Raw genomic sequence first — 22,500 nt, 5'->3', positions numbered from 1 at the left:
CTAATGCTCAAAGTAAGGAGCCTCAAAATAGATGTCAAACAGCCTCTAATGCTAAAGGTAAGGAGCCTCCAAAGAGAGGTCAAATAGCCTCTAATGCTAAAAGGAAGGAGCCTCAAAATAGAGGTCAAACAGCCTCTAATGGTAAACGTAAGAAGCCTCAAAATAGAGGTCAAAGACCCTCGAATGCTAAACGTAAGAAGCCTCAAAATAAAGGTTGAAGAGCCTCTAATGCTCAAAGTAAGGAGCCTCAAAATGGAGGTTAAACTGCCTCTAATGCTAAAAGTAAGGAGCCTCAAAATAGAGGTCAAAGAGCGTCTAATGCAAAAAGCAAGTAGCCTCAAAATAGATGTCAAACAGCCTCTAATGCTAAAAGTAATGAGCCTAAAAATAGAGGTCAAAGAGCCTCTAAAGCTTAAAGTATGGAGCCTAAAAATAGAGGTGAAAGAGCCTCTAATTCTAAAAGTAAGGAGCCTCGAAAAAGAGGTCAAAGAGCCTCTAATGCTAAAAGTAAGGAGCCTCAAAATAGAGGTGAAAGAACCTCTAATGCTAAACATAACAAGCCTCAAAATAGAGGTCAAAGACCCTCTAATGCTAAAATTAAGGTGCCTCAAAATAGGTCAAATAGCCTCTAATGTTAAATGTAAGGAACATCAAAACAGAGATCAAAGAGCCTCTAATGTTATAAGTATGGAGCCTCAAATAAGAGGTCAAAGAGCCTCTAATGTTAAAAGTAAGGAGCCTCAAAATAGAGGTCAAAGAGCCTCTAATGATAAATGTAAGGAGCATCAAAATAGAGGTCAAAGAGCCTTTAATGCAGGATATACTGCACCTCAAAATCAAGGTCAAAGACCCTCTAATGCTAGAAGTAAAGAGCCTCATAATAGGTCAAAGAGCCTCTAATGTTAAATGTAAGAAGCATCAAAACAGAGGTCAAAGAGCCTCTAATGCTAAAAGTAAAGACCCTAAAAATAGAGGTCAAAGACACTCTAATGCTAGAAGTGAGCAGCCTCTAAATAGAGGTCAAATGTCCTCTAATGCTAAACGTAAGGAGCCTCAAAATAGAGGTTAAAGACCCTCTAATGCTAAAAGTAAGGAGCCTCAAAATAGAGATCAAATACTCTCTAATTCTAAACGTAAAGAGCCTCAAAATAGAGGTCAAATATCCTCAAATGCTAAGCATAAGGAGCCTCAAAATAGGCATCAAACAGTCTCTAATGCTAAAAGTAATGAGCCTCAAAATAGAGGTCAAAGAGACTCTAATGCTGAAAGTGAGCAGTCTCAAAATATAGGTCAAATATCCTCTAATGCTAAACGTAATGAGCATCAAAATAAAGGTCAAAGACCCTCTAATGCTAAACGTAAGGACCCTCAAAATATAGGTCAAAGACCCTCTAATGCTGAAAATAAGGAGCCTCAAAATAGAGGTCAAAGAGACTCTAATTCTAAAAGTGAGCAGTCTCAAAGTAGAGGTCAAAGAGCTTCTAATGCTAAACGTAAGGAGCCTCAAAATAAAGGTTAAAAAGCCTCAAATGCTCAAAGTTAGGAGCCTCAAAGTAGAGGTCAAAGAGCCTCTAATGCTAAAAGTAAGAAGCCTCAAAATAGAGGTCAAAGAGCCTCTAATGCTAAAAGTAAGGAGCCTCAAAATAGAGGTCAAATATCCTCTAATGCTAAACGTAAGAACCCTCAAAATAGAGGTCAAAGAGCCTCTAATGCTTAAAGTATGGAGCCTAAAAATAGAGGTGAAAGAGCCTTTAATTCTAAAAGTAAGGAGCCTCAAAATAGAGGTCAAACAGCCTCCAATGCTAAAAGTAAGGAGCCTCAAAATAGAGGTGAAAGAACCTCTAACGCTAAAAGTAAGGAGCCTTATAATAGAGGTCAAAGACCCTCTAATGCTAAATGTAAGGAGTCTCAAAATGGAGGTTATAGAGCCTCTAAGTCTAAAAGTAAGTAGCCTCAAAATAGAGGTCAAAGAGCCTCTAATGCTATAAGTAGGAAGCCTCATATTAGAGGTCAAAGAGCCTCTAATGCTAAAAGTAAGGAGCCTCAAAATAAAGGTAAAAATGCCTCCAATGCTGAAAGTAAGGAGTCTCAAAATAGAGGTCAAAGAGCCTCTAATGCAGGAAATACTGCACCTCAAAATCAAGGTCAAAGACCCTCTAATGCTAAAAGTAAGGAGCCTCAAAATAGGTCAAAGAGCCTCTAATGTTAAATGTAAGGAGCATCAAAACAGAGGTCAAAGAGCCTCTAATGCTAAAAGTAAAGAGCCTCAAAATAGAGGTCAAAGAGACTCTAATGCTAAAAGTGAGCAGTCTCAAAATAGAGTTCAAAAGGCCTTTAATGCTCAAAGTACGGAACCTAAAAACAGAGGTCGAAGACCTTCTAATGCTAAACTAGGGAGCCTCAAAATAGAGGTCAAAGACCCTCTAAGGCTAAACGTAAGGAGCTTCAAAATAGAGGTCAAAGACTCTCTAATGCTAAACGTAAGGTGCCTCAAAATAGAGGTCAAATACCCTCAAATACTATATGTAAGGAGGCTCAAAATAGAAGTCAAAGACCCTCTAATGTTAAAAATAAGAAGCCTCCAAATAGAGGTCAAAGAAACTCTAATGCTGAAAGTGAGCAGTCTCAAAATAGAGGTCAAAGAGCCTCTAATGCTAAAAGTAATGAGCCTCAAAATAGAGGACAAAGACCCTCTAATGCTAAACGTAAAGAACCTCAAAATAGAGGTCAAAGACACTCTAATGCTAAAAATAAGGAGCTTCAAAACAGAGGTCCAAGAGACTTTATGGGTAAAAGTAAGGAGGCTCAAAATAGAAGTCAAAGACGCTCTAATGCTAAAAGTAAGGAGCCTCAAAATAGAGGTCAAATACCCTCAAATGCTAAAAGTAAGGAGCCTCAAAATAGACGTCAAAGAGCCTCTAATGCTAAAAGTAATGAGCATCCAAATTGAGGTCAAAGACCCTCTAATGCTAAAAGTAAGGACCTTCAAAATAGAGGTCAAAGACCCTCTAATGCTAAACGTAAGAAGCCGCCAAATGTAGATCAAAGACCCTCTAATGCTAAAAGTAAGGAGCCTCAAAATAGAGGTCAAAGAGACTCTAATGCTAAAAGTGAGCAGTCTCAAAATAGAGGTATAAAAGCCTCTAATGCTAAACGTAAGGAGCCTCAAAATAGAGGTCAAAGACCCTCTAATGCTCAAGGTAAGGAGCCTCAAAATAGAGGTCAAACCGCCTCTAATGCTAAAAGTAATGAGCCTCAAAATAGAGGTCAAAGACCCTCTAATGCTGAAAGTAAGGAGCCTCAAAATAGAGGTCAAAGAGACTCTAATGCTAAAAGTGAGCAGTCTCAAAATAGAGGTCAAAGGGCTTCTAATGCTAAACGTAAGGAGCCTCAAAATAGAGGTAAAAAGAACCCACTAATGCTCAAAGTAAGGAGCCTCAAAATAGAGGTCAAAGAGCCTCTAACGCCAAAAGTAGTGAGCCTAAAAATGTAGGTCAAAGACCCTCTAATGCTAAAAGTAAGGAGCCTCAAAAATGAGGTCAAAGACCCTCTAATGCTAAATGTAGGGAGCCTGAAAATGGAGATCAAAGACCCTCTATTGCTAAAAGTAAGGAGCCTTAAAATAGAGGTCAAAGAGACTTTAATGCTAAAAGTGTTTGATCCCTCTAATACTAAAAGTAAGGAGCCTCAAAATAGAGGTCAAAGAGACTCTAATGCTAAAAGTGAGCAGTCTCAAAATAGAGGTCAAACAGCCTCTATTGGTAAACGTAAGGAGCCTCAAAATATAGGTCAAAGACCCTCTAATGCTCAAAGTAAGGAGCCTCAAAATAGAGGTCAAATACCCTCTAATCTAAAAGTAAGAACCCTCAAAATAGAGGTCAAAGAGCCTCTAATGCAGGAAATACTGCACCTCAAAATCAAGGTCAAAGACCCTCTAATGCTAAAAGTAAGGAGCCTCAAAATAGGTCAAAGAGCCTCTAATGTTAAATGTAAGGAGCATCAAAACAGAGGTCAAAGAGCCTCTAATGCTAAAAGTAAAGAGCCTCAAAATAGAGGTCAAAGAAACTCTAATGCTGAAAGTGAGCAGTCTCAAAATAGAGGTCAAAGAGCCTCTAATGCTAAAAGTAATGAGCCTCAAAATAGAGGACAAAGACCCTCTAATGCTAAACGTAAAGAGCCTCAAAATAGAGGTCTAAGACACTAATGCTAAACGTAAGGAGCCTCAAAACAGAGGTCCAAGAGACTTTATGGGTAAAAGTAAGGAGGCTCAAAATAGAGGTCAAAGACGCTCTAATGGTAAAAGTAAGAAGCCTATAAATAGGAGTCAAATACCCTCAAATGCTAAAAGTAAGGAGCCTCAAAATAGACGTCAAAGAGCCTCTAATGGTAAAAGTAATGAGCATCAAAATAGAGGTCAAAGACCCTCTAATGCTAAAAGTAAGGACCCTCAAAATAGAGGTCAAAGACCCTCTAATGCTAAACGTAAGGAGCCTGCAAATGTAGATCAAAGACCCTCTAATGCTAAAAGTAAGGAGCCTCAAAATAGAGGTCAAAGAGACTCTAATGCCAAAAGTGAGCAGTCTCAAAATAGAGGTATAAAAGACTCTAATGCTAAACGTAAGGAGCCTCAAAATAGAGGTCAAAGACCCTCTAATGCTCAAAGTAAGGAGCCTCAAAATAGAGGTAAAACAGCCTCTAATGCTAAAAGTAATGAGCCTCAAAATAGAGGTCAAAGACCCTCTAATGCTGAAAGTAAGGAGCCTCAAAATAGAGGTCAAAGAGACTCTAATGCTAAAAGTGAGTAGTCTCAAAATAGAGGTCAAAGGGCTTCTAATATTAAACGTAAGGAGCCTCAAAATAGAGGTAAGAAAAAACCCTCTAATGCTCAAAGTAAGGAGCCTCGAAATAGAGGTCAAAGAGCCTCTAACGCGAAAAGTAGTGAGCCTAAAAATGTAGGTCAAAGACCCTCCAATGCTAAAAGTAATGTGCCTCAAAAATGAGGTCAAAGACCCTCTAATGCTAAATGTAAGGAGCCTGAAAATGGAGATCAAAGACCCTCTATTGCTAAAAGTAAGGAGCCTTAAAATAGAGGTCAAAGAGACTTTAATGCTAAAAGTGTTTGATCCCTCTAATGCTAAAAGTAAGGAGCCTCAAAATAGAGGTCAAAGAGACTCTAATGCTAAAAGTGAGCAGTCTCAAAATAGAGGTCAAACAGCCTCTAATGGTAAACGTAAGGAGCCTCAAAATATAGGTCAAAGACCCTCTAATGCTCAAAGTAAGGAGCCTCAAAATAGAGGTCAAAGAGCCTCTAATGCTAAAAGTAAGGAGCCTCAAAATAGAGGTCAAAGAGCCTCTTATTCAGGAAATACTGCACCTCAAAATCAAGGTCAAAGACCCTCTAATGCTAAAAGTAAAGAGCCTCAAAATAGATCAAATAGCCTCTAATGTTAAATATAAGGAGCATCAAAACAGAGGTCAAAGAGCCTCTAATTCTAAAAGTAAAGAGCCTCAAAATAGAGGTCAAAGAGACTCTAATGCTAAAAGTGAGCAGTGTCAAAATAGAGGTCAAAGAGCCTTTAATGCTCAAAGTACGGAGCCTCAAAACAGAGGTCAAAGACCCTCTATTGCTAAACTAAGGAGCCTCAAAATAGAGGTCAAACACCCTCTAATGTTAAAAGTAATGAGCCTCAAAATAGAGGTCAAAGACCCTCTAATGCTAAACGAAAGGAGCTTCAAAATAGAGGTCAAAGACTCTCTAATGCTAAAGGTAAGGAGCCTCAAAATAGAAGTCAAATTCCCTCAAATGCTAAATGTAAGGAGGCTCAAAATAGATGTCAAAGACCCTCCAATGCTCAAAGTAAGGAGCCTCAAAATAGAGGTCAAACAGCCTCTAATGCTAAAAGTAATGAGCCTCAAAATAGAGGTAAGAAACCCTCTAATGCTAAAGGTAAGGAGCCTCAAAATAGAGGTCAAAGAGACTCTAATGCTAAAAGTGAGCAGTCTCAAAATAGAGGTCAAAGAGCCTCTAATGCTAAACGTAAGGAGCCTCAAAATAGAGCTAAAAAAACCTGTAATGCTCAAAGTAAGGAGCCTCGCAATAGAGGTCAAAGAGCCTCTAACGCTAAAAGTAGGGAGCCTAAAAATGGAGGTCAAAAACCCTCTAATGCTAAAAGTAAGGAGCCTCAAAAAAGAGGTCAAAGAGCCTCTAATGCTAAACGTAAGGAGCCTCAAAATAGAGGTCAAACAGTCAATAATGCTCAAAGTAAGGAGCCTCAAAATAGAGGTCAAACAGTCAATAATGCTAAAAGTAATGAACCTCATAATAGAGGTCAAAGAGACTCTAATGCTAAAAGTAAGGATCCTCAAAATAGAGGTCAAAGGCACTCTAATGCTAAAAGTGAGCAGTCTCAAAATAGAGGTCAAAGAGCCTCTAATGCTAAACGTAAGGAGCCTCAAAATAAAGGTAAAAAAACCCTCTAATGCTCAAAGTAAGGAGCCTCAAAATAGAGGTCAAAGAGCCTCTAATGCTAAAAGTAAAGAGAGTAAAAATGGAGGTCAAAGACCCTCTAATGCTAAAAGTAAGGAGCCTCAAAATAGGTCAAAGAGCCTCTAATGTTAAATGTAAGGAGCATCAAAACAGAGGTCAAAGAGCCTCTAATGCTAAAAGTAAAGAGCCTCAAAATAGAGGTCAAAGAGACTCTAATGCTAAAAGTGAGCAGTCTCAAAATAGAGGTCAAAGACTCTCTAATGCTAAACGTAAGGAGCCTCAAAATAGAGGTCAAATACCCTCAAATACTATATGTAAGGAGGCTCAAAATAGAAGTCAAAGACCCTCTAATGTTAAAAATAAGAAGCCTCCAAATAGAGGTCAAAGAAACTCTAATGCTGAAAGTGAGCAGTCTCAAAATAGAGGTCAAAGAGCCTCTAATGCTAAATGTAATGAGCCTCAAAATAGAGGACAAAGACCCTCTAATGCTAAACGTAAAGAGCCTCAAAATAGAGGTCTAAGACACTAATGCTAAACGTAAGGAGCCTCAAAACAGAGGTCCAAGAGACTTTATGGGTAAAAGTAAGGAGGCTCAAAATAGAGGTCAAAGACGCTCTAATGGTAAAAGTAAGAAGCCTATAAATAGGGGTCAAATACCCTCAAATGCTAAAAGTAAGGAGCCTCAAAATAGACGTCAAAGAGCCTCTAATGGTAAAAGTAATGAGCATCAAAATAGAGGTCAAAAACCCTCTAATGCTAAAAGTAAGGACCCTCAAAATAGAGGTCAAAGACCCTCTAATGCTAAACGTAAGGAGCCTGCAAATGTAGATCAAAGACCCTCTAATGCTAAAAGTAAGGAGCCTCAAAATAGAGGTCAAAGAGACTCTAATGCTAAAAGTGAGCAGTCTCAAAATAGAGGTATAAAAGACTCTAATGCTAAACGTAAGGAGCCTCAAAATAGAGGTCAAAGACCCTCTAATGCTCAAAGTAAGGAGCCTCAAAATAGAGGTAAAACAGCCTCTAATGCTAAAAGTAATGAGCCTCAAAATAGAGGTCAAAGACCCTCTAATGCTGAAAGTAAGGAGCCTCAAAATAGAGGTCAAAGAGACTCTAATGCTAAAAGTGAGTAGTCTCAAAATAGAGGTCAAAGGGCTTCTAATATTAAACGTAAGGAGCCTCAAAATAGAGGTAAGAAAAAACCCTCTAATGCTCAAAGTAAGGAGCCTCGAAATAGAGGTCAAAGAGCCTCTAACGCGAAAAGTAGTGAGCCTAAAAATGTAGGTCAAAGACCCTCCAATGCTAAAAGTAAGGTGCCTCAAAAATGAGGTCAAAGACCCTCTAATGCTAAATGTAAGGAGCCTGAAAATGGAGATCAAAGACCCTCTATTGCTAAAAGTAAGGAGCCTTAAAATAGAGGTCAAAGAGACTTTAATGCTAAAAGTGTTTGATCCCTCTAATGCTAAAAGTAAGGAGCCTCAAAATAGAGGTCAAAGAGACTCTAATGCTAAAAGTGAGCAGTCTCAAAATAGAGGTCAAACAGCCTCTAATGGTAAACGTAAGGAGCCTCAAAATATAGGTCAAAGACCCTCTAATGCTCAAAGTAAGGAGCCTCAAAATAGAGGTCAAAGAGCCTCTAATGCTAAAAGTAAGGAGCCTCAAAATAGAAGTCAAAGAGCCTCTTATTCAGGAAATACTGCACCTCAAAATCAAGGTCAAAGACCCTCTAATGCTAAATGTAAAGAGCCTCAAAATAGATCAAATAGCCTCTAATGTTAAATATAAGGAGCATCAAAACAGAGGTCAAAGAGCCTCTAATTCTAAAAGTAAAGAGCCTCAAAATAGAGGTCAAAGAGACTCTAATGCTAAAAGTGAGCAGTGTCAAAATAGAGGTCAAAGAGCCTTTAATGCTCAAAGTACGGAGCCTCAAAACAGAGGTCAAAGACCCTCTATTGCTAAACTAAGGAGCCTCAAAGTAGAGGTCAAACACCCTCTAATGTTAAAAGTAATGAGCCTCAAAATAGAGGTCAAAGACCCTCTAATGCTAAACGAAAGGAGCTTCAAAATAGAGGTCAAAGACTCTCTAATGCTAAAGGTAAGGAGCCTCAAAATAGAAGTCAAATTTCCTCAAATGCTAAATGTAAGGAGGCTCAAAATAGATGTCAAAGACCCTCCAATGCTCAAAGTAAGGAGCCTCAAAATAGAGGTCAAACAGCCTCTAATGCTAAAAGTAATGAGCCTCAAAATAGAGGTAAGAAACCCTCTAATGCTAAAGGTAAGGAGCCTCAAAATAGAGGTCAAAGAGACTCTAATGCTAAAAGTGAGCAGTCTCAAAATAGAGGTCAAAGAGCCTCTAATGCTAAACGTAAGGAGCCTCAAAATAGAGCTAAAAAAAACCTGTAATGCTCAAAGTAAGGAGCCTCGCAATAGAGGTCAAAGAGCCTCTAACGCTAAAAGTAGGGAGCCTAAAAATGGAGGTCAAAAACCCTCTAATGCTAAAAGTAAGGAGCCTCAAAAAAGAGGTCAAAGAGCCTCTAATGCTAAACGTAAGGAGCCTCAAAATAGAGGTCAAACAGTCAATAATGCTCAAAGTAAGGAGCCTCAAAATAGAGGTCAAACAGTCAATAATGCTAAAAGTAATGAACCTCAAAATAGAGGTCAAAGAGACTCTAATGCTAAAAGTAAGGAGCCTCAAAATAGAGGTCAAAGACACTCTAATGCTAAAAGTGAGCAGTCTCAAAATAGAGGTCAAAGAGCCTCTAATGCTAAACGTAAGGAGCCTCAAAATAAAGGTAAAAAAACCCTCTAATGCTCAAAGTAAGGAGCCTCAAAATAGAGGTCAAAGAGCCTCTAATGCTAAAAGTAAAGAGAGTAAAAATGGAGGTCAAAGACCCTCTAATGCTAAAAGTAAGGAGCCTCAAAATAGAGGTCAAAGACCCTCAAATGCTTAACGTAAGGAGCCTGAAAATGGAGATCAAAGGCCCTCTAATGCTAAAAGTAAGGAGCCTCAAAATAGAGGTCAAAGAGACTCTAATGCTAAAAGTGAGCTGTCTCAAAATAGAGGTCAAAGAGCCTCTAATTTTAAACGTAAGGAGCCTCAAAATAGAGGTCAAAGACCCTCTAATGCTCAAGGTAAGGACCCTTAAAATAGAGGTCAAACAGCCTCTAATGCTAAAAGTAATGAGCATCAAAATAGAGGTCAAAGACCCTCTGATGCTAAAAGTGAGCAATCTCAAAATAGAGGTCAAAGAGAATCTAATGCTAAACGTAAGGAGCCTCAAGATAGAGGTAAACAAACCCTTAATGCTAAATCTAAGAACCCTCAAAATAGAGGTCAAAGAGCCTCTAACGCTAAAAGTAAGGAGCCTAAAAATGGAGGTCAAAGACCCTCTAATGCTAAAAGTAAGGAGCCTCAAAATAGAGGTCAAAGAGCCTCTAATGCTAGAGGTAAAGCACTTCAAATTAGAGATCAAAGAACATATAATGCTAAAATTATAGTACCTCAAAATAGAGGTCATAGAGCCCTTAATACTAAAAGTATGGCACCTCCAAATAGAGCTTAAATATCCTCTAATGTTGGAAGTATGGCACCTCAAAATTAAAGGTCAAAGAGCCTCTAATAATAGAGGTAAGGTACCTCAAAATAGAGGCAAAATAGTCTGGCCTATTCTTTGTATATTTACCCTGCGCATTGGTTTCCTGCGCGCCAGCGCTTTTCTGCACCTTCACCAAAAGTACTCTCATTCGCACTCGCGCGAGAGGCAAAAAGAATGAAAACTTTTTGACAGGTTAAAATTGTCCCGTTCCCCTCCCCGCAAACGCATGACAGCATGCCCGCCGGGCAAAAAGGGAACAGGCTTAACAGAAGGGTTCAAGATCCCGAAGATTCCATCTTCCAAGGCGAATCAAATGATTCCCCTGAAGAAAGGAAAGATGAATACTGTGAAGAACTGCAGAGTATAATAGGTGAGAACCTAGAGAGATATGAAAATTGTGATTTATGACTTCAATGCTAAAGTTGGAAGGAATAATCAAGGGATAGAAAATGTGATGGGTGTTGAGGTTCTTGGCGAAGTTGCAAATGAAAATGGGGCACATTTTATAAGTTATTGTTCAACAAACAATCTTGTTACTGGAGGTACTCTTTTCCAGCACAAGATCCATAAATATACAAGGACTTCACCATGTGGCAATTACAAATATCAAATATATCACATAGCCATTGATAAAGAGAGAAGGAGGACTCTGGGAAATGTAACAAGCTATAGAGGTGCAGTTATTGGTAGTGATCACCAGCTCCCCATTACCACACAAATATTAAAACTGAAAGAACCCAACAGAAATGTAGATATAATACCTAAGTTTGATACAACTAAGCTTGTAGAGGATGAGCACAGAAATCTTTGTAACTGAATGTAGGAATCGATTTACAGTCTTAAGAGACTTTAAAAGACGAAGTTTTATGACATGCAGTTACAAGGAGAAGACCATGGATATCAAATGATACTTGGGATACTATGAAAAGAAGACAAAGACAGAAATTGATTTCTTAAAGTTTTCGAGGAAGTAATGAAAATTACAAGGCAAAGCATGCCAAGTATTTCAGTATTGATAGTGAGGTCAAAAGAAATATCAAGAATGATTGGAGAGAATATTTAGACAGGAAAGCAGATAAGGCTGACAAAGCTATGAATTCAGGGAATGGCTTTGTTGTAGGAATTGCTCTTGGAATTATTAATGAAATCTCTGCGGGAAAAAAGAAGCATATACCCATCAAAAAGAAAGATGGATCTGTTATAACAAAAGAACATGAAGAAAGGTAACGTTGGATTGAACACTTTGGTGAGGTCATGAAGGGAATAATTTGGTTGATTTACCTGAAACATGAAGACCTTGATGTGCCCATGAATGAATTAGGTGTTTGAAGTCGAAGCTTTTCTTAAAAAAAGCTCACAAGATGGAAAGCCCCTGGATACGAAGGAATAACTGCTGAGATGATATTGCCTGAAAATGAAGTGACTCCCATATTACCTACAAGATTATTTTGTAGAATGTGGCGTGAAGAGGCAAAGCCTTATGTATGGGAGCTAGGAGTGCTGGTGAAAATGGCAAAAAAAGATCTGACTGATTGCAATCATTACAGAGGCATCACACTTACGTCAGCTGTCATGAAAATATATAGAATACTCATTCTAAAGAGACTAGAGAGAAAGATTGATGAAAAGTTGAGAGATGAACAAGCAAGATTTAGAAAGGTAGAAGTTGTACTGACCAAATTTTCATTTAAGACATGTGGTACAGCAATATGTAGAATTTAGAATTCCACTTTTGATGGTATATGTGGGCTATAAAGAACCTTTTGATTATGTGCTCTAGCAAATTTGTGGAGACTCCTGCGACATTATGGAGTTCCTCTCAAATATGTAAATTTAATTGTCTGTTCATAAGCATAGCAAATACAAAGTTAATGTTAGTGGCGTCTTATCAAACGAATTTCCAGTGAACAGTGGAGTACTCTAAGAGAATTTGTTGTCACCTATGTTGTTTATCCTCCTCATAGATTTTGTAATGCATAGATCGGTTGGGGATGGTGGAGAAGGATTGAACTGGATTGGTAACAGAAAATTAGGAGACCTAGAGTATGCTGATGACGCTGTCCTAATTAGCAGAACACCACAGGGCTTGGAAAGCTTGCTTACCAGAATGCATGAAAAATCACATGAGGTTGGGCTCGAGATAAATAGAAGAAAGACAGATGATGAGAACGGAATATGCAATGGAAGATGAAATATCTTTGGAAGGATAAAGGATTAAAGAGGTAGAGTTATTTAAATATTTAGGAACTATGATATCTAATATAGGAGCTTTAGAATTTGAGTTTAATGAAAGATTGAAAAAAGAAAATCAGAGGATGGCTAGGTTAAGTCAAATTTGGAAATCAGGTCGCTTAAAATTACATATGATAATCAGGCTATATATCAGTTCAGTGAGATCAGTGTTACTGTATGGTTGTGAATCTTGGTATATTAATAAAACTCATTTTGTAGATTTGAGAACAAAGCCCTCAGAAGAATATTGGATGTTATATAACAGGACAGGATTAGAAATGAAACTAAGAGAGATTACTCGAGCGCCACATGTGGATGAGATCATGGTGAGGGGTAGATGGAGATAGTTTGGGGATGCTCTTTGTTCTCTCTAAGAGACATTAGTTCACCAAACTTTAAACTGGCCTCCACAAGGCACTAGAAGAGTTGGAAGACTCAGGACTATAAAGCATGAAGTAGGATATTGTGATTGGAGACGACTAGCGAAATCTAATTGAGGCCCTTTGCGTCAATAGGCGTGGGAGGAGATGATGATGATGATATGTGGGCAGTGGCTTCAAGGATCTAGCTCAAGGCGAGTCACTTAGCCTTCTTCTTCCTCTAAAAACCCTTTTGATGCTCTACCAATGCAAAATAATGGACGATCCTTAATATCTTCCAAAATAATTTGAATTTCTTTTTTATTTCTTTTATTTTAGGTATAAATAAATCCTTATCATTCACTATCTGGACTATCCTAGCATTTCAATTATCACTATTTATTACCCTGGTTAATTTAGATTTTTTTTTGTATTTACGTTAGTGTTTGCAGACATTTTTTCTTAAAGAATCGAGAGATATTTGGTTGCTTTGTATTTTCATGATTTGTCATGTTTCTATCTCTCTTTCTTTGTGTTTTTCCTTTTATTTTTCTTCATTGCATCTTTTTTTCTTAAATCTTCGATTGTAACCCTTTCTTTTGTAGGTAAAAGTATCTCTTTGATGGCTCGTTCATAGTATGAGGTAACAATGATAAGAATAAAATGAATAGGTACAACTTAGGACGAATATTGTTTATGGGATCAGCTTTGCCCCTCCTAGATGTATCTATCATGCTGTTCACTCTAATGTTGCTCCATTTAACACCATATCAAAAACGCAACATGACAGTTATCAACATGGAAATTAGTAGGAACAGTAAAAATATATTCTATTTCAATTCCTGAAATTTTCGTTTGGATATGTGAATTATTATAGGAACAATGTATATAGTAGAGTTTGTTTTGGATATTTCTAGCATTTGGGTTGACACCCCTCTCGAGGATGTTACCATGTTTTGGTCAATCTTTTTGAAGGTTTCACCCCCTGAGTGTCAACGGCTTTAAGAGTGTCCCCAGTATTAAATAACTTTTTGAAAATCATATCATAACCATCGAGCTAGAAAGAAACTTTTTTTTAATGTAACTTTCAGGGTGTCACTCACTTTTAGTGTGTCACCTTGGGCAGACACCCCTTTTACTGCACCCCTTATGTCTTACTTTGAATTTTTATGATTACATATATGCATATTTATACATAAAAGTATATTTCTGTGCTCGAATACAAAGTTTGATTTACATATTCATATAGTAAGGCAAAATTGGACAGTTTTCAAAACCATGGTCAGGCAAAATTGGACAGGCAAACTTCTCACTTTTTTCTTGGCGAGGCAAAATTGGACAATCTTGGATTACGGACACAAAAATTTATGTAAGTCTATAATTTTTTCTAGCATATTTATATTGAAAGGGACCACAAATTTTCTTAGTTTGCCCAACTGAGCGTTGGCGCTTAACGGAGATACAGACGTGTCCAAAATTACCTCACTGTCCAAAATTGCCTCGCCTCTGAGATATTTTTTTATTACTGTAATACGAGAATTTCTAATTCTTTAATGTTTATGAAATAAGCCATATTTATAGATGAGACCTCCCTCTCTTGAAAAAATGTTTGGTATTTGGTCATAAATTATTAATATATATTTTGTACAAAGGTTACTAAAAAGGTGTCCAAAATTGCCTCACCCTACTATATACTGTAGGCGGGTAATCTAGCAGGAGATAGGCAGGTTTTAGGCAATTGATGGAGACCCAGTATTCCTTGCCACGCATGTTGAGAAGGAATGCTTTTGGCAAACAGCGTATCATGAGGAAAGGGCCTGTGTAAGGGGGCATTAACAGTGGCTTGCTAGTGTCGTTGCGCAAGAAAACATGCGTTGATGAGCGCAGATCTGTCTGTATGTGCTGCTTAGCTGAGAACTTGTAAGTCTGGCGGCATGGATCAAATTTTCCCACGTGATGTAGGTGCTGGAGATTGTCAAAGGAGGTTCCAGACTGAAAAAAATTAGCTAGAAACGACCAACGGGTCGCCATACACCACTTTATAAGTGGTCCGTAGACCCAGGAGGACCCAAGGAAGCTTAGTAAACTAGTTGAAGTCCTTGCAAAAAGGGCATCAAACTGCTTTGAGGGTACGGGAAAACGTTCATCCATACCATTGGCACTAGGGTTATATGCTGTTATCTGATGAAGGGTCATACCCAAGAGATTTGCTAATGGTGTCTACAATTGAAAGGTGAAAGTGGTACGCCAGTCAGAAGTAGTACGCTTAGGGATACCAAATCTCGCTATCCATCCTAAGAGTAACAGGTGTACACAAGGTGGACGTTGCATTTTCCATAGGAATGGCTCCAGGCCAACAACTGGAGCGGTCGATGATGGTAAACAGGTAATGATGTCCTTGTGATGTGAATGTGAGCAAAGTGCCGCGAAAGTTGATGAAAGGTGCCTACTCATGAATCTGTGTCGATATACTTTTGAGGTTTGGCATGAAGTACAGGCGTTGGATCCAATCCTTAGCATCCTTAGGAAAGCCATGCCAAATGAACTTTTTCTTCTGTAGCAGTGCAGTAGAATCGCACGAGGGATGGGAAAGGCCATGAAGGGAATCAAACACCTGTCGGCACTTGGGAGAAGATATTCCCGGTCTAGATCTACCAGTACTGACGTCACAGAGGAGGGTGGCGTTGGAGTCGTCAAGAGGAATGTCTTCCCAACGGAGGGATGTGCAGGATGTCCTACAAGCTCGACACTCTGGATTTTTTTGTTGGGGTTCTGCTAAGGTATGGTAATTCAATCTTTGGTGAATGGCACCAATATGTTTCTTGGTAAGACAACAGCCACGGGATTCATTTTCCCAGGGACGTGCTTGTTATGATCTTGGAGGATCGAATCAGGTTCTTTTGAATTGATTAATTAAATTAGGATAAATCAACAACCACCAAGAGAAATATGGGGAAAGGAATATAGAAAGAAACTCGCAAAAGAAAACATAATTTTATTTACAACTAGTCAAAGATCAATGTTTCTTGATTGAGAACTTGGAGAGCATGGCATTGAACAAAGAAAATCATCTGATTAAACTACAATTCAGCAAATAGGGGAACAGACAAGAAAGCAGACAAATAATACTTAAAAGGAATGATGGTACTCTTCACAGCAGATCTTGACAACTCAGGAACGTAGATTGTCAGGTCTGGGCTCTTCGTGGTTAGTAATGGCGACGGGGTCAACTGGTTCGGACATCTCAGGCAAGTTGTTGTAAGGTTGGTCACATCTGCATTCTGGTATTTATGCTTTCTCGTTCTCTCGTTCTCTCTTGTTCCCTCTCCCATTCTCTCTCGTTCCCTCTCTCGTTCTCTCTCGTTCCCTCTCTCGTTCTCTCTCGGTCCCTCTCTCGTTCTCTCCCCGTCTCTCATGATCTTTTAGGTTTATATACCCCTGTATGGGTGGGGCTAACTATGGACAATTCCATATAAGGAAATTTTCTCCTTTCTTCATCCTTATTGGTTTTCCTTAAAGCCACGCCTACTTTGATCACAACATCTTCCCGAACGTTCTGCTGGTGCAATCATGATCCATATACAGTAGTGCTATAATTGAAGCGAGGCATGTGTTTACCTTCCGTTAATAGATGTTTCGGTGACAACAGACTCCCCTTATGCTATGGGTCCTTCCAAAACACTGGCTCCTCGAATTGCTATAACAGACGACCCTTATGCCTCAGGTCTGCTGATCTGGGCACATCTAATTAATGTCTTGACCTCAATCAACGGCGGTGACAGCTTCTGGTAAACCCAAGCGGGACCTCTTCTCTCTGCTTCTTAAGAGCAGAAACTTTACATGTTTTAACATTTTTTCTATATCATTCTATCTACCCATGACAGTGCTGCACGGTAAAATTGTATTCAGCCACAGCGAAGAGATATCGGCGTTGACGGGCAGACCAAGTGTCGGACTGTCAAGTAAAGGCGTGTAGCAGAGTCATGTGGTCTGTGCGAGTAACGAAGGATATACCCTCCAAGAAATGGTGAAAGTGACGGACAGCCAAATGCACTGCCAGCAATTCACAATCGAAGGTAGATTAGCCGGATTCTGCCTCGGACAGTTTTCTACTGAAGAAGGCCAGTGGGCGGGGCAAACCGTTGACCACTTGCTTGAGGACTACAACCAATAGCGACGTTGCGTCACGTTGGTGGCATCGGTGGAGAGAAGGAGTGGTGCATGAGATACCGGAAAAGTGAGAACAGCAGGGGGAGGTATAGAGGGGGGCAAGAATGGCGGTGATGGCTGGCAAGAAACGGTGATAATAGTTGATCATGCCCAAGAACTCTTACAGTGCTTTGACAGTCGAGGGCGTTGTGAAGCTCTGAACGGCTGCCACTTTCTCAGGGAAGGGGGTGGGACTCCTTCAGGAGTGATGCGGTGCCCTAAGAACAATACTTCGTTGACGTTAAAGGTACACTTGCCGTACCGAACTACAAGGCCGTTCTGTTGTATGCAGTCGAGCACGATGTGTAGATAACGGAGGTGTTCCTATCTAGGGGAAGAGAACACAAGTATTTCGTCCACGTAACATACACAAAATAGTAGGTCCCCTAAGATTCCGTCCATGAGACGTTGAAAAGTGGCTCCATCATTACAAAGGCCAAAACAGGATTAATTGAAGGTGTATATACCGAATGGGGTGGTGATGGTGGTCTTAGGGATGTCTTCTGGGTTCATCGGCACCTGATAATACCCCTTATGGAGGTCAAGTGTGGAGAAAACCTTCACTTTGTGCAAGTAGGAGGTCATGTAAGCAATGTTTGGGAGTGAGTAGTGATCCAGTTCTGTCTGCATGTTCAGGAGCCTTTAATCCCCACAGAGAGCCATCTTTCTTCAGGACAATGTGTAAGAGTGACAACCATGGGCTTGAGTCCTATTAGTAAAGGCCCATTTCTTCCATTTTGGTGAACGTTTGTTTAGTGGCTGCCAAACGTCCGCTGCCAGTCGGCTGAATCTGGCGAACACTGGGGGACCATCATCTTGATATGGAGATAAATACCATGTTTTGCGGGAATTGTGGGCGTTTGACAAAGTTCTGGACGGAAAACTTCCGGATGCGATGTAAGAAGGTGAGCATAGGCTTCCATAGGTGTGCTGTTGTGGAGAGCGAGGCCGGAGGGGCAGGTCGGAGAGGCGTTCAGGAGTACGAATCCGCATTCACTAACTATCTGAGAGCTACGTCAACCAGGAGGTGGAAATATAAGTAGAAGTCCGCACCGAGGATTGGGAATGTGATGTCAGCAATGAGAAGTTTTTATATATATTTGCCGCTTCCAAACGATAATGTGAGGGTTTGATAACCGTGGGTGGGTATTGCAGATCCGTTGGCAGCTACCAGGCAGATGTCGGCAGATTTAGACAGACTACGTCATGTCCTGGAGAGTGGTCTTGGCAGAAGAGAACGGAAAACACCTGTGGGGTACCAAGAATGGCACTTCCGTACCTGCATCATATAAAAGGAAAAGATTAGGGACAGAAGAATCCACTGCCCCTAGCAATGGCTTACCTACATGTTTTTTTACCACTGACAACCTTTCACACATTTATTCGCAGCAGCCCCAAATTTGGAGTGGTAGTAGCATAACTGCGGCCGATGGGCATCGGTAAGTGGCGGAGAGGTCGGTGGTTGGGGTGTATGCGAGGGGGAGTATATTAGGGTGGTGGGCGGCTTTGTCACCACTCCAGCATGTCACGGGGTGGGCATCCGTGTCCTACCACATTCACGCAAACTTAGTTGATGCTGAATAGTTGTCCACTTTGTAAGGAGTGGAGGGGTTGATGGAGGTCTGGAAGGCAGTGAAGTGGCTGTCCATAAGGGCATCAACTTTGGTCATCAGGTCCTTCATGTGCAAAATATCGACATCGGGGATGGCAGCACATACAGGTTCAGGTAGGCGCTGTACCCAAGGTGCACGAAGTAGATTCACTTTACGAGGAGAGCCGTCAGCGGCAGGTTGCAGGCAAGCAATACTGGTCATTTCACTGAGGGCAAGCGAACCCTTTTGGTCCCCCTACGGTTGTTGAGAGAGCTTTAAAAGATTCGCTATGCGGGCAGCTGGTGATGACGAGTACTGCTCCAGGAGGTATGATTTGAGGTTTTCGTACGTTATGGGGATTTCCCCTTGTTCGCACAGCCAATCTGAGATTTCCAGGAAAGTGTCCCCGAGGATGGCTGCGAGAACATAATCAGCTTTGTTGCTTGACCAGGTTATGCCCTTTATATGAAACTTGAAACCAGGCAAACGCTTCTCCGCTGGCTAAGGATGGTAGTTTCAGGGGTGTACCATAGATAGCAGAGTAAGTACTGAGGGCAGCATCATCAAAGAGTAAGGGCGGGAGGTAGTTGAACACTCCGTTGGTCACCAATGTCCCGGCGAGCATTTGGGTTGTAACTGAGAAACTCCCGAGAATGCAACTGAACTTTATTTAGTCAGAGTTTGAGTATTTATAAAACCCATTCCAGTCAAAAACAGCAAAAAATTAAAACACAATGGTGCAGGAAATATATGAATAGACAGATTGTTAGTGAGAGGGGGAGAGTGATAACGACAATATACGAAAAAAAAAAAAAAATAAGAAATACCGTTACAATGTAAGAGCGTGTGTGATACACAAGCGGTATATTCTACCTCTTTATCACCAACCCTCTACCTTACAATTAACGTAATTTTGTTTATCTTAAATTTTCTTCTCGCCTGTTTGAAAACTTTACTAGTAAAGTACAGTCAGAAGCAAATGTCCTGTCGTCTCCAGTCCCCCTCTGTCATCCCCAATATCTATAGATTCCAGAATTTCAGATGTATAAGAGTTTGGTTATTAGGGGAAGGCAACGGGCAGGAGGAGACGAAGGTGGGCCTGGAAAGTACTTGTTGGAGCTGTAAGGGGTGTGATGGTAGGGGAACCACGAAAAACTGTGGATGAACTTAAATTCAGTATAATTTCTCCAGATCTAAATTCTATCATTATAATGATTCTAACTTATAATTATATGGTGTATTTGCTGTGTTATTTACTATGCCATTCTCACGAACAACTTGTTGATAAAAAAAGGATCAATGTTTAGTTTGAAAATATATTATGACCCGACTGAAAAATCTTTCGTAAACACAAGCAAGGAGTCCCCCCCTCTCTCTCTCTCTCTCTCTCTCTCTCTCTCTCTCTCTCTCTCTCTCTCTCTCTCTCTCTCTCTCTCTCTCTCTCTCTCTCTCTCTCTCCCCATATATATATATATATATATATATATATATATATATATATATATATATATATATATATATATATATACATATATATATATATATATATGTATATATGTATATATATATATATATATATATATATATATGTGTGTGTGTATATATATATATATATATATATATATATATATATATATATATATATATATATATATATATATATATATCAAATGTTAGTTGGGATACTACGAAAAGGAGAAAAAGACAGAAATTGATTGTTGAAAGTGTTTGAGAAGGTAATGAAAATTACAAGATAGACTATGCTAAAGATTCCAGTATTGATAGTGAAGTAAAAAGAAAAGCCATGAATGATCGGAGAGAGTATCTAAACAGGAAAGCAGATGAGGCTGACGAAGTTATGAATACAATGAGAGGCTATGGTGTAAGAATTGCTAATTGAATTATTAATAAAATATCTACTGGGACAAAGAAGAAGCATATACCCTTTTAAAAGAGGGATGGATCTGTTATAACAACAAAAGCTGAAGGAAGGCAACGTTGAATGGAACACTTTAGTGAGGTCATGGATAGATGGTTGAGGGAGACCTTGATGTGCCCATGAATGAATTCAGTGTGTTTGAATTCGAAGTTGTCATTTAAAAGCTAAAGATATGGAAAGTGCCTGAATCCGATGGAATACCTACTGAGATGATATTGGCCGAAAATGATGTGAGTGCCAGAATACTAAAAAGATTATTTTGTAGAATGTGGCATGAAGAGCCAAACCTGATGAATGGGAGCTAGAAGTGTTGGTGAAAATGGCAATTAAAGGTGATCTGACTAATGGCTATAATTTCCGAGACATAACACTTACGTCAGTACTTACACAGTATGCTCATTCTAAACAGACTAGAGAGAAAGACTGATGAAAAGCTGAGATGAACAAGCAGGATTTCGAACAGGTAGAAGTTGTACTGGTCAAATTTTTTATCGTAGGAAATGTGGCATATCAACGTGTAGAATATAGAAATCCACCTTTGTTGCCATTTGTGGACTACCAGAAAGACTTTGATAGTGTGCACGGCCAGTTTTATGGAGAGTCCTACATTATTATGTAGTTCCTCTTAAATATGTAAATTTTATTTAAGTAGATTCATGAGCATAGCAAGTGCAAAGTTAATATTACTGGAGTCTTATCAAATGAATTTCCAGTGAACAGTGGAGTACTCTAAGGGAATGTGTTGTTACCTATGTTGTTTATCCTCCCCGTGGATTTTGTAATGCATAGAACGGTTGGGGATGCTTGAGAAGGATTGGACCGGATAAGTAACAGGAAATTAGCTAACCTAGAGTATGCTGATGACGTTGTCCTTATTAGCAGTATACCACAGGACTTGCAAAACCTGCTTACCAGAATGCATGAAATATCACATGAAGTTGGGCTCAGGATAAATAGAAGAATGACAGAGATGAGGAGAATGGAATATGCAATAGGAGATGAAATATTTGAAGGAGAAAGGATTAATGAACTGGAATCATTTAAAAATTCAAGAACTATGATCACTTATACAGGATCTTTAGAATTTGAGTTTAATGAAAAATTGAAAAAAGCAAATCAGACAATGTCCAGGTTAAGTAAAATTTGGAAATCAAATCACCTGCAATTACACAAAAAATCAGGCAATATATCAGTTTAGTGAGATTGTTGTTACCGTATGGACATGAGTCGTGGTATGACAATGAAACAATATCCAACAGATATAGTAGGTTTGAGAACAAAGCCATCAGAAGAATATTGGGAGTTAAATGGCAGGGCAGGATTAAAAATGAAACTATAATAGAGATTACCCGATTTTCTTATGTGAATGAGATCATGGTGAGTGGTAGATGGAGATGGTTTGGGCATGTTCTTCGCAATTCCCAAGAGAGATAAGTTCACCAAACTTTCAACTGCTGGTCTCCATAAGGGACTAGGAGAGTTGGAATACCCAGACCTACATGGCTGAGGACTATGAAACGTGAAGCATGAGAGGATGAATGGAGACATATTGATTTAATAGCTCTAGATAGAGACGACTGGTGAAATCTAACAGAGGCCCTTTCGGTCAATAGGCGTAGGAGATGATGATATACAGTATATATATATATATATATATATATATATATATATATATATATATATATATATATATATATATATATATATATATGTATATATATATACATATATATATATATATATATATATATATATATATATATATATATATATATGTATATATATATATATACATATATATATATATATATATATATATATATATATATATATATATATATATATATATATATATATATCGAGTGTGATTCTTATAGCGTAAATAATAGGGTAGGGCAGAGTAGGTGTTGGAGCTGGTATAGGGAAGGAAGCATTTTGTTTGAAAGTAATAGGGAACCGATGTCGGACACAGCTCCCCTCTAACTTATCTTTTCCAGTCAGTTTCTCACTTGAATAGGAAAAGAACAGTTTATCATCTAAATTGTAGTGTTTTTTTTTTCTTTTTATCACGATTTATGTATTTTTGCCA

The sequence above is a fragment of the Palaemon carinicauda genome, chromosome 8 (assembly GCF_036898095.1).
Source record: "Palaemon carinicauda isolate YSFRI2023 chromosome 8, ASM3689809v2, whole genome shotgun sequence".
NCBI lineage: Eukaryota > Metazoa > Arthropoda > Malacostraca > Decapoda > Palaemonidae > Palaemon > Palaemon carinicauda.
Note: the sequence above shows the minus strand (reverse complement) of the source record.